Below are 11,715 nucleotides of genomic sequence, written 5' to 3' on the forward strand. Positions count from 1 at the left end.
GGAGCTTTCAGAAGGGAGATAGCGGAGATGAAAAAAGGTGACTAATGGAGGCACAAAGGACAGACAGAGCGAGGAATGAGAGAGGGATGCAGAAATAAAAGGTTTAGATTTTTACTGGAAGGTCAGCAGCAGATATTGAAGTCTCTCTGCAGTCTGTGATTAAACCCATAGAAATGAATCTCTGTGTATCAAAGCTACTTATTTAGAGGTTTTTCATGAAAATAGTGTTTTCTTGTGTTAAAATGGCTTAGAGATGTAGCTCTACATCGTTGCCTCCTTTAGAATGTGCAGATCTATGAAGTTTCTGCCTCTCTCTGCTGCTCCCACTGCAGCTCGAGCACACCAGCTCATTTATTATTCTGTTCAAATGCTGAAAAACTACTAATGACAGGTTGAAATATTGGAGTAATTCAGCCATACATACTTAAACCAGAATAAAAACTAATCATAAGTACCGAAAAATAAAAATAAACAAAATAGTGTAAAATTATGAAAAAGAATCATCTCATAAAAATCCACTAATTTTCTAGACTTTAAATCCATTTTCTAGCCTTAATTTTAAACAAGATCATGTGCATTTTTGGCTCTTTATTGTGTAATGCAGCAAACATTGAAATTGGCTATATTATTTAATTATAATATATAATAGAATGGACAGATAGATTGATTATTGATATCGATCAAGACGATTTTGACAGTTTCCAGCGCTTACACTAATTATAGACTGATGAAAACAGTCCATTCAACATTTTCAATTAAGTAAGTATATAAGATATATTTCTTTTAACAAACAAATCTTTGTAAAATTACAGAACAAAACTTTCTGTAAATGGTCACTAGTTGTATCTAATTTTAGAAATATATTTAAACTTGAATTTAAAAAGTTCTTTCAATAAATATAACTGAAATATTTATAAAATTAGGATAAATGTGCAAACGTATTTTAACATTCTTTTTATATGAAAAAAATAATATTCTGGAAAAAAGTATGTTCTATGGGTCCGTGTATTTATCTGGCAATTGGATTTTCCGTTCTGAAACGGGTATTGAAAAACAAAAAACGAGTGGTTATTTGATTATCGTTTTAAAATGCAAAAATTAAAATTGAAATACAAGGCGTTTCTCCTTTTCATGATCAAAAAGGGATATACGACATTTAAAAATGCTTTGATTTTCATCATATACTTAGAATAACAAAAAAATAAAATCAATGAGACAGAAACGAAAAAAGGTCCGTTTTTTTATTTTCTGAGACCGGAAGTTGTCATCAGCACGTGTGGAGCCAAACGACAACAAGATTCTCAGAGGGCGGAGCCAGAGAGCAGCGATTGGTCAGACCATAGATACATAGAGAAGACAGCGCGCTAGCATGTCTAGTCTTCTATGTATGGTAGCATCTCTGGCTGCTGTTGACCTTGTTTGTGGAGTAAAGCATGGTAAGAAGATAAATCCTTCTAATCTGTAGCGTTGTTTTGTTGTACGTTAAGTCAGCGACTTGTGAAGAGTTGTGTTTTGTGGTGTTTGAGCAGTTGGTCCAGACGCGTTAGCTAGCTAAGCGGCTAAGTTAGCTAGCGGGCTAATCAACACAGGTGGCTAACTTACCGCTGAACACCTGTGTTAGTTGCTGCCTGTCCGTCATTATTAGAATGAGCGTCTCAACCTGTATTTTTCTGCTGTGTATTTTAGCTTTTTAAAAAGTTATTTTACTTTAAGGTTAACTGAAACCCGTTCAGCTGCACTGAAGTTTAACATTCAGCTGGTTTGAATTAAACCGCCCTTAACATTGCGCAACATTCCCTCTCTGAATCTCCATAATTTCATTGAATTCCTTCTCTCTTCGACTGCTCAAGTTCAATCCAGTATATAAAATGACATTAATAGTGAATAAACTAACAACCAACCATTGTGTTTATTTATTACTGTATGTATTTGTAGTAAAACATGAGTTGAAACATCCTACTTTTGGATCTAGAACTGCACAAGCTGTTTATTTTCAGTCACCTGATGAGTTAAACTCCCCTTTTTATGTGAGGTTGAAGCAGAAAGTCTGAGTTAACAAAGAAAGTTCTTTATAATTTGCGATACCTGTTATCTCTGACTGAGGCTATAGTTTCTGTTGAGCTGATTTACACGTAGAAACTTTGTTCAGGATGATTTCTCAGTAGCTCAGAGGACAGGCTGCTTTTTACACAACCTTGTAAGAGAATGTCTGTCAATGCTTTCAGCAGAATTTAGAAACAACACTTCCTAAACAGATATTTTGAGGCTGTGAGGTTGAACGTTTGAGAGGATATCAGTGTGTTTTTTTTTGTGGTCTTTCTGTTTCTAGGTGGAAGCTGAATTAGTGAGGATGACTCCTGCTCCTGTCATCTCTAAGCTCCTCCCACATCTTTACCTGCACATGAGGAAAATCACTCCTGTAGAATGCAGGTATGTTTGTCATTGTTTTAAAAAGATGTTGCCTGGTGACCTGTCAGAAACCCATTATACAGAGTCAGCCAAAATAATGTTTACACACATCAGGAAAAGAAAAAATTGCATAAATATTTCAATACCAAATTTATTCAGACATCACGAGATTAATAAAGTTATCTTTGGCCTCTACAATTACAAGAGATGCTCAAAGTGGTGGCCACTGGCTTCCAGACATTTCTGTTGTGTTGTAGACGTCACTTGTTGATGCTCCATTCATGAGGGTAGTGCCATCTGTTGGGAAAACATCGTACACCAGGACACAGAGTTATCGTGATTTGATCAAACTTAGAAAGAGGTATCTATATGTATAGAAGTACTTATACAAATAAAATATTTATTAAAGTTTTTCTTTTCCTGATGTGTGTACATTATTTTGGCTGACTCTGACTCTGTGAACTTAATGAGAACAAAACTGTCATTTAGTTGTTGCTCTGAAAGCTTCTTTAGTGAAAACCAGCTGGTGTTCTGCTTTGAAACAAACGGCTGTTGAGGTCTGTGTTTTTAGGTTTAACCCCACAGTTTCTGAATGAACTGATTGTTTTTTTTCCTGATCAATGTGGACGTTATAATTGATGGTAACATTTACTGATCATATAATCAGCATGACAATGTAACAGTATAACATTCTGACCACCTGACTAATACTGTGTTGGTCCCTTTATGCTGCTAAAACTCCTCTGACCCAGTGGTTCATCAGAACCTCTGGGGATGTCCTGTGGATTCTGTGGATCCTGTGGGTTGCAGGGTGGGTCCTACCTAGACCAGGCTGATCCTGGACCATCCCACAGATGCTCAATCAGATGTGGATGTGGGGAGTGTGGAACCCAGGTGAACAGCTTAGCTCTGTCGTGTTCCTCGGACCACTCCTGAGCAGTTTTAATTTGTCCTGCTGAGGGAGGCAGCTGACCTCAAGGACTGCTGTTGCCATGGAGACTAGGGGGTTGTTTGTCCTGCAGTGTTTAGGTGGTGGTACATGTCAAACATCCACATGAACATCAAGGTTTCCCAGCAGAACGTTGCATTAGAACAAGATGATGGATGTTGTTCTCTTCAGCTGTCAGTGGTCAGAATGTTGTGGCTGATCAGTGGATCTGTCTGCCTTTACTCTGACATCCAGAGTTATACAAAAGTGTAGTATGTGTGCAGTGCACAAGAGATTTACTTTATTGTATGCAGTTTTAGTGGTCCCATCAGAGAAAATCATATCCATATACAGATTTTTATTAATTCCAGGGCTGGTTCAGTAAAGATTATAATAATAAATATATCAGATAATTCTTTGTCGCAGTTGGAATTTTGCAGCCTGAGAGATGGTTGAGAAGGTTTGCAGTTCTTATTTTAGCAAAATATGTTATAATAGAAGATCTTTATTGTCATTGTACATGAAATTATCTGCAAACCAGCAAAGTGCATCAGTCTGAGGTATCTAAAAATAAATAAGTAAAGAAAAATGCTTCTAAAGCCAATAATAAACAGAATATTTTGAGGGAATATTCTAAAAAGGAAAGAAAAGCTCCATTCTCACTCCTCTCAGGATAAACTGTCATTAAAATTGACTTTAAATTTAGCTTCAACATGAGATAAAAACATTTACTTTCATTACTGATGTCAAGTTTTAATAAAGTTCATGCTACTTTTATAAAATGATGAAAGTGAATAAATTGTATTTCTGTGATCTATGTTTGATTTCTGTCTTTTCTCCTGTCATCCAGATGTTCAGAGGGAGATGATGCCACATCTGGTCCAGCTGATGGAAGGTCTTGAAGTTCTCTGACTGGCCTGGACTGAAGATGGTCGTCTCACTGGATTTAAGGTTCAGATGCTCAGTAACAAACTCCACCAATGTGCCAACAGGGAAGCTTTAGGTTTATTAAATGTTGCTATGAAGGTATCACTGTTTTTCTTTGTGAATGCAATGTGCTCCAACTGAAACTTGAATTAGAACTTAGAAGTAAATCATTTCATCTGAAAGGATTTAGTTGCATTAATAACCTCATAACATTCTAATTTTTATTCCAGTCTTGGTTGGAAATAGAATCTCTGTATTGATTCAGGTAAAAACTGAACTTAACAGCATGTTGGAGCAAAACAACCAGATGAAAACTGTGATGGTGTTGGATTGTCAGACCGTAATGTTGCAGCTCAAAGCAGCTTTTCTAGCTCAGTTCATTCTGACATTCAGCTATGAATCAACACAGCAGATGGTGATCCATGCTGTGGAAGTCTCACATCTCCTGATTTAATGGAGCTGCTTTGCACTTTTTACACTGTTTATTCACCAACACTTTATTTAATAAAAGTCCCATCTAGTTTTTATGAGGAATGTGATGTTTTAATTTCTCTGTGAATAACTGCAGTCTAATGCAACAGCTGGAATTGTAACATCTGTCCTGATATTGATCATGAAGTATTGATCAGAATACTTATGGTTAGCAGTCATCCCTGAAGTTTTACATTGAAATCTTTACTTGTGTTGTGAACTTTGGTAAGAAGCAGAAACGTTAGCGTTGCCATGGATACAGGAGTGTTAAATTCTGTCCATGTTTCCATTTTGGGAAATTCAGTCCAGTTCCAGAATGTGGAGGAATTTAGTCTCATAATCACAGACAACAAATATTATCTGAAAGTCGAGTTATTGTTGTTTATCAGCACAATACAAAAAGATTAATGTTAGAAATATTCCAGTTAAGACTCTAGAATATCATGATTTATGTAAAATTTACCTCAATAATATGAATGTTCAGGTTAAGATTGTACAGTGATATTTATTATGTAAGTTTAGCTGATTAAAGTTTGACTCTGCACTAAAATATCATTTAAATTTACATCATTATTATAATATTTAGGGTCAGACCCTACAGTATTGAGATTAAGAAATTAAATATTCTACAAAATGTAAATACACTGAACTCATTTGGATATATTTAAGTGAGACTTTACAATATTATTTGACACAAATCTATCTAAATCAAAATTTTAATAATTTTTACTCCAACCTTTTACTGGACTGATTTAAATATTAAAATCACGCCTTTCTAATCCTCTGCTGTACGTTCAAACCTGAGGCCTTAAATAGAAACACACAAGTATCTGTTTGAAGGAACTTCTGCAGAGTCCTGGTTCCAGAACATGATGATAGAATTATAGACAAACTTTAACAAAAGCTGCCTGAGAGTTTACAGGTTTTTATGTTAAATTTCTTCAGTAATTTAATGAGCGTTATCAGCAATAATCAAGGGTTCATTTGATGAACTTCATTTCCTAAAACATCCGGAATTGGAGCTCATATCTTTGTCAGCTGTAAAGTTTCTGCTCCTTCAAAGTTCACAACACAATGAATGAATTCCTAAAACACTCTCAATGCTGGAGAACGTTTGTGATGCTGAAGCAGTGATCAGTTTTTCTGTTTCTTCTCTGGAGATGCACAATGAGGGACGTCTGCAGAGACTGAGAAAGAGTCTCACCACATCCTGACATGAGGAAAAAGACTTTATTGAAGACTACAATGAGAAAAACTATCAGACAGCAGACGGCTGCATTCAAGGTGAGCTCTGAACATTTGATCTGGAACAGGAATTCAATCACGGCAGCATGAGCTTCATTTCAGTCTGTAGCTGCTGAATTCATGGATGAATCATCTGGCACTAGAGAAGAAGACCATCAAACATCCACGTCAGCTGATGGAGGTCCAAGAGTCTCACCAAACAAACAACCTACAGAGTGAAGACCTCAAATCTGATTGGATGGCCTCCTATTCAGCCACATGTGTGAACAAATGCCTCTAAGCTGATTTATTTTCTAAAATAAATCTAGTTTGAGTCCTAATCTATGCCTGTGTGTTTGCTTCTTTACACTGCTGTTAACAGTTTAGGCTGTTAGATTGTTCCAGATAAGACAAGTACAAGATACTTCAGAGCCGTTCTACCACGAGCCTGACAGGAAGAACTCCAACAGCTACTGAATGTTCCTGTGGTCCCTTCAAGGCTACAGGAGGAGCCCTATGAGGACGAGCCGGTCCACCTGATGGAGGCCAGTCGCTGTGGTTCAAAGCCAACACCAACTACGTGGACTTCTACTGGACCACATGGAGGCCTTCAAACCGGACCAACAAGTTCAGCGACTCCCCGACTCGTGGGTCTGAGGACGCCGCCGAGCCTCGGTCCAGCCGGCCGCCTGTCTGTGGGTGTTTGAGTGCTGAGAGGTTTGTGGATGCATGTGAACGTATCTGTGTTGAAACAGCAGCTTTTGACTCAGTAACACCAGGAAAAACCAAGAGCTTCTTTATTTGTGACTTCCACTAAAAAAACTGAAGAAAATAAGTTTGCCAGGGTTCTGACTGATAACAAATTATTAAATAATGAAAATAATCGTTTAAATATTCCTTTAAACAATCCTTTTAGGTCTACATTTCCTTTACACTGACTTCTTGGTATATGTACAAGTATTTTGGGTGGAATATACCATTAAGCCCGATGTTCAAGGGTTTTTCTGGGAATATACCATTAAACCAACCTTTTAGGTAAATGTTCCAGGATGTTTGGTAGAATATACCATCAGATAAACCTTTTAGGTCTACATTGGAAGATTTTAGAGTAGAATATTACTCCAAACCATCCTTTAGGTCTACATTTAAGGTGGAATACTCCTTTGCACCAAGATTTTTTTGTCTACATTTCAAGTATTTTAGGTGGAATATTCCTTTGAATGAACTTTTTAAGTTTATGTTCAAGGATGTTGGGTGGAATATACCATCAGACCAACCTCCAAGGTCTACAGTAGTGAATTTTAGGTGGAATATACCATTAAACTCACCTTTTAGGTCTACATTGGAGGATTTTAGGTGGAATTTTCTTCCAAACCGTCTTTTAGTCTACATTTAAGGATGTTTAGAATGGTATTTTCTTCCAAACCACCTTGTCAGGTCTACATTTCAGGTGGAATATTCCTCCATACTGACTTTTTTGGTCTACATTGAAGGATTTTTTCTAAGCCACCCTTTAGGGTCTATATTTGAGGTTTTATGTGGAATATTCCTTTTAACCAGCCCCTCAGGTCTCTTTGAGGATTTTGGATGGAAAACTCGTTAACCAACATTTTAGGTGCATGTCCAGGGATTTTTGGTGGAATGTTCCTTTAAGGTGGATGTGTGAGGACCTTGTCAGTGGAATACTCCCTGAAACCAACCTTTTAGATCAACATTCAAAGATTTAAGGTGGAATATTCCTTTAAATCAACCTCATTATCATGTTTTGATCATTATCAAGTGAGAAACCTCAATCCAGACTCCTCATAATGACGTTTGAGATTTATGCTGCTGTTAGTTGTTTAGTCCAGACTAAATGACAGAAATCCACAACTGTAATTTTATTTCAGGACTCGGTTATTAAATGTCAAAACAATCTATGTGACTCTAAAAACTCAACAACTTTACAAACTCTAAGATTAAACTCTCCACAAGGATCCAAAATAAGTTGGACTTCTACATGAGAGCTTTAATTATTCTTCATCTACTTCCTGAAAAGTTTGGTCAATAAAAAAGAAAAAAACTAATATTTTCAGCTGAACTAAAGACAGACTTTGTGATTTTTCTGCTCACATGTTGTGTTGTAAATTTACTCTTTCAAATAAATATCCTCCTAACCCTCTGGAAACCAGCGTTTGTCCTGTTTTTGTGTTGCTCCTTGGCGACCCTAGACAGCCGGGTCGTAATGTTTTCTGAGCAACACACCATACTATGACGTTTTTACAATGATGGTTCTACTATGGAAGCAGTTTGACATGTTCAGGTGTTCTTTGTGTGAAAACTCAGAGATTTCAGGTATCAGAAGGTGGTTTTCAACTTTCTTTGTTAACTTTGTGCCTCAACTTTAAACTAAATTTCCTTCACTAAGCCAGCCCTCTGGACTTCCAGTAAGCTGTGTTCCTATTGGCTGTCCAGGTGGCTGCTTGGTGTAATCAGGAACACCTGAGCAGCTCAGTGTCTTCCTGCTTTATTTAGCTGCAGACAAACATTTCCTCTGCTTCTCTTCACCACTGAACTGGGTTTGGCTCCATTGCTTTAGTTTGTTCTTTAGACATTGGTTTGCAGCTTCCAGCAGAAAAAATTGTCTTTAATGTGTTTCTTGGTGTGTTTTAGGGCTTTGTACTGGATAGTTGTCTTGGTAAATGTGGTTCTTTAGCCACAGTTAGAACATGGTGCTAATGTGTGCAGTGATTAGTGGATTTGGTGCAGCTGAGTTGTGTCTTTATCTTGGCTGTAGTGAGTCTTTAGAGGTTTTTGGTCAGACACATTCTGTATTCTTGTTTGTGAAGCAACGCTGGTTGTCCAGAAGGTAAGAGTTCCTGTCCTGATTCTCTGTTCTCAGAGGTTCTCTGGTAGGCTGCAGGAGACTTTAGCGTTTGGGTTGTGCTAGTTTGGTTTTTGTATGGTTTCATTTGTACGACTATCTTGAGGCTCCTCCATGTGGTTTAGTGAGGTTTTCTGGAACAGTTCTACATAGCAACCTGCAGCAGAAGAGACTTTGAGAGTTTTTAGGAAGTTTTGGAGACCAGACTTTAGAGCAACAGAAACATTTGTCAGCAGTTTGAGCAGGAGAAGGTGAGCTTCAGAGTAGAAATGAGGAGAAGGAAACCTTCTTGACCCGTGTGGTGAGGTCCTGTACCAAGAGTTTGAGCAGGTTGTGAAGAGTCTGTAGTTCTTTGGTCTGAAAGCACAAGATGAGTCGACTCATTAAAGGAGAAAACAGGAGATATTGTTGGTTCTTCTGTCGCTCTGCAGTTTCCTTAGACTGAATATCAAGTTTATATTTTAAATGATTTCCCATGTGAGCCCAAGAAGACTTCAATAAACTCCCTCCATCCCCTGGACACAACACATTTTATTACCATGTTAAATCTTTTTTTTTTTTGAGTTTTAATCATAGTTTTAGCATAGTTTTTTTGTCTTTGCTTGTTTAGTTTTGTCATCTGTGTAAAAGGTGCTAAACAAATAAAGTTGAATTGATAAACTGAATAATTGACGAACTCATAATTGTGACAACAGAAGTATTTTCATTGTGATTTAAGGGTTTATTTCATTTTTAAGGTTGGGGTTAAAATCTTGACAGAAAAAGAAGATTAAAGAAATAAACTGCATCACAAAAAGCAATTAAATCAAAGGGGGAAAAATTAATACAATAAAACATAAAAAAAAAATTTAAAGCATTTTTTAAATGTTTAATTATCTAAAATATTTTCTCTGTAATTTTTAACAATGTTATTTTAAAAACGTTTGTTTAATTTCATACTTGCATGTTTTGTATCGTGTTTGTCTAATTCAATATTTTGTCAGTTTAATAAAATGAAACATTAAATACAATTAAATGATATTAAACTGACAAAATATTGAAATAGACAATTAAACATGATACAAAACATGTAAGTATGAAATTAAACAAAATTTTTAAAATAACATTATTAAAAATTAGAGAAAATATTTTAGATAATTAAACATTTAAAAAATAATTTTTAAACAAGAATAATATTAAACATTTAAAAAAATACAAAACATTAAACTAGAATATTAAACCTTTAAAAAGACAAAACATTTAATTAAAAAATTCAGTGTTTAATTAGAAAATTAAATCTTAAAGACAATAAAACTTCAAATATCAATTGAACAGAAAATACAATGAATCATTTAAAAAGAAAATTAAACATTGAAAGGTGGTAAAACATTTAACAAAGATTTAATTGAAAAATATTGGGAAAGAAAAAAACAATTGAAACAAGCCGATAAAACATTTGAAACAACAAACATTAAAAAGACAAAACATTTCTAAATCAAATCAGACATTAGAACAGAATAAAAGGTGAGAAAAGAGCAAAACTAAACGTTTAAGAAGAATCAAACTAAAGACAAAACATTTGAAAAGACACCAGTTAAACTTTACAAGATCAAATTAAGCAGAAGAGACAATGAAAGGATCAAAATGAGCAAAAACATAAAGCGTTTTCTAGTCTGAAATGAAAACATCGAGTTGTTTCTTCAAACATTTCCTCTTTCTATGTTCTTGGTTTGATTGTGGACAGATTTACTAAGAACTCATTTAAGAAAACTGCATTCCAGATAAAGTCTACTAGTAGTTGAAGGCATTGATCAAACTGTTACCTTCTGATCTCCACAAACTTTACTGTTCAGTGAAGAGAATCAAAGTTTGTTCAGGATTTCTAAAAAACCCACAGGTGAAGGTCTGACAAGAACTCAGACTGATGGTCTAAATGTGAAATCAAGACTCATGGTCACAAGTTTTAAGGCTTCTGTTAACCAGAAAGTTCAAACTAACAGAAAAGTACTGAGAAACTTTTAAGATTTCAGTCCTCAGACTGTCTGAAGGTTCAAACTAACAGAGAAGTACTCAAGAACTTCTAAGATTTCAGTCCTCAGACTGTTCGAAGGTTCAAACTAACAGAGAACTACTCAGGAACTTAGAAGATATCAGTCCTTGGACTGTCTGAAAGTTCAATCTAACAGAGAACTACTGTGGGACTTAGAAAATGTCAGCCCTCAGACTGTGTGAAAGCTCAGGTCCTGAGGACTCGGGAGGTGTGGAGGCTTGAAAAGTCTTGGAACTGAGGGTTCAACCCTCCAGCACAAAGGCTGAAGCCCAACCTCCTGAGAAAAACGGTCGAGTCGAGACTCGAGTTGAAAAAAAAACTCGAAAATGGCAAAAACTAGATGATAAATGCGCAAAAAAAAGAAGTTTTAGTATCTGAGCGAATAGCTCAGGGGGATAAGAGGAGAGACTACAGAGCGGAGGGTCGCAGGTTCAAGACCCACCACCGGCATTTTTCTTTGTTTGTCTTTGTCAGGATTTTGATAAAACTTAAGCCGGGTCTGGTCTTGAACCAGCGACCTGCAGCTCCATAGGCAAATCCTTAACTCACTGAGCTACAGATCAGATGAAAAGAAATGATTTCGTCGTCCCTTTGGCATCGTAGTTCCTGAAGTGACCACATGGGTGGAGCCAAGGCGGAGTCTGGGTGGAGTCAGGGCGGAGAGTAGGCGGGGAGGTGGGGGGAGTAGAGGGGGGGGAGGCCGCCACCCACCTCCCCGCCTACTCTCCGCCCTGACTCCACCCAGACTCCCCCACCGCCCACCACACCTTCCCCCGCCCGACGAGTTCTTCGAGTCTCCACGAGTTCTTCGAGTCTCCACGAGTTCTTCGAGCCTCCACAGGTTTTCCTGAGTTTCTGGAGTTT

The 11,715-nt window shown here is 36.8% G+C and overlaps 1 long non-coding RNA gene across 2 annotated transcripts; it reads left to right on the forward strand.

Moving 5' to 3' along the window:
* Positions 1-1,323: 1,323 nt before the first annotated feature.
* LOC129347346 (uncharacterized) lies at positions 1,324-6,300 on the forward strand. Of its 2 annotated transcripts, XR_008599405.1 has the most exons (4): positions 1,324-1,436; positions 2,330-2,430; positions 3,162-3,303; positions 4,188-6,300. It is a non-coding gene; the product is annotated as an uncharacterized LOC129347346 (long non-coding RNA). The 2 variants fall into 2 exon arrangements; XR_008599404.1 differs by lacking the exon at positions 3,162-3,303.
* Positions 6,301-11,715: the final 5,415 nt, after the last annotated feature.

This window comes from Amphiprion ocellaris, chromosome 18 (genome assembly GCF_022539595.1).
Source record: "Amphiprion ocellaris isolate individual 3 ecotype Okinawa chromosome 18, ASM2253959v1, whole genome shotgun sequence".
Classification (NCBI taxonomy): Eukaryota; Metazoa; Chordata; class Actinopteri; family Pomacentridae; genus Amphiprion; species Amphiprion ocellaris.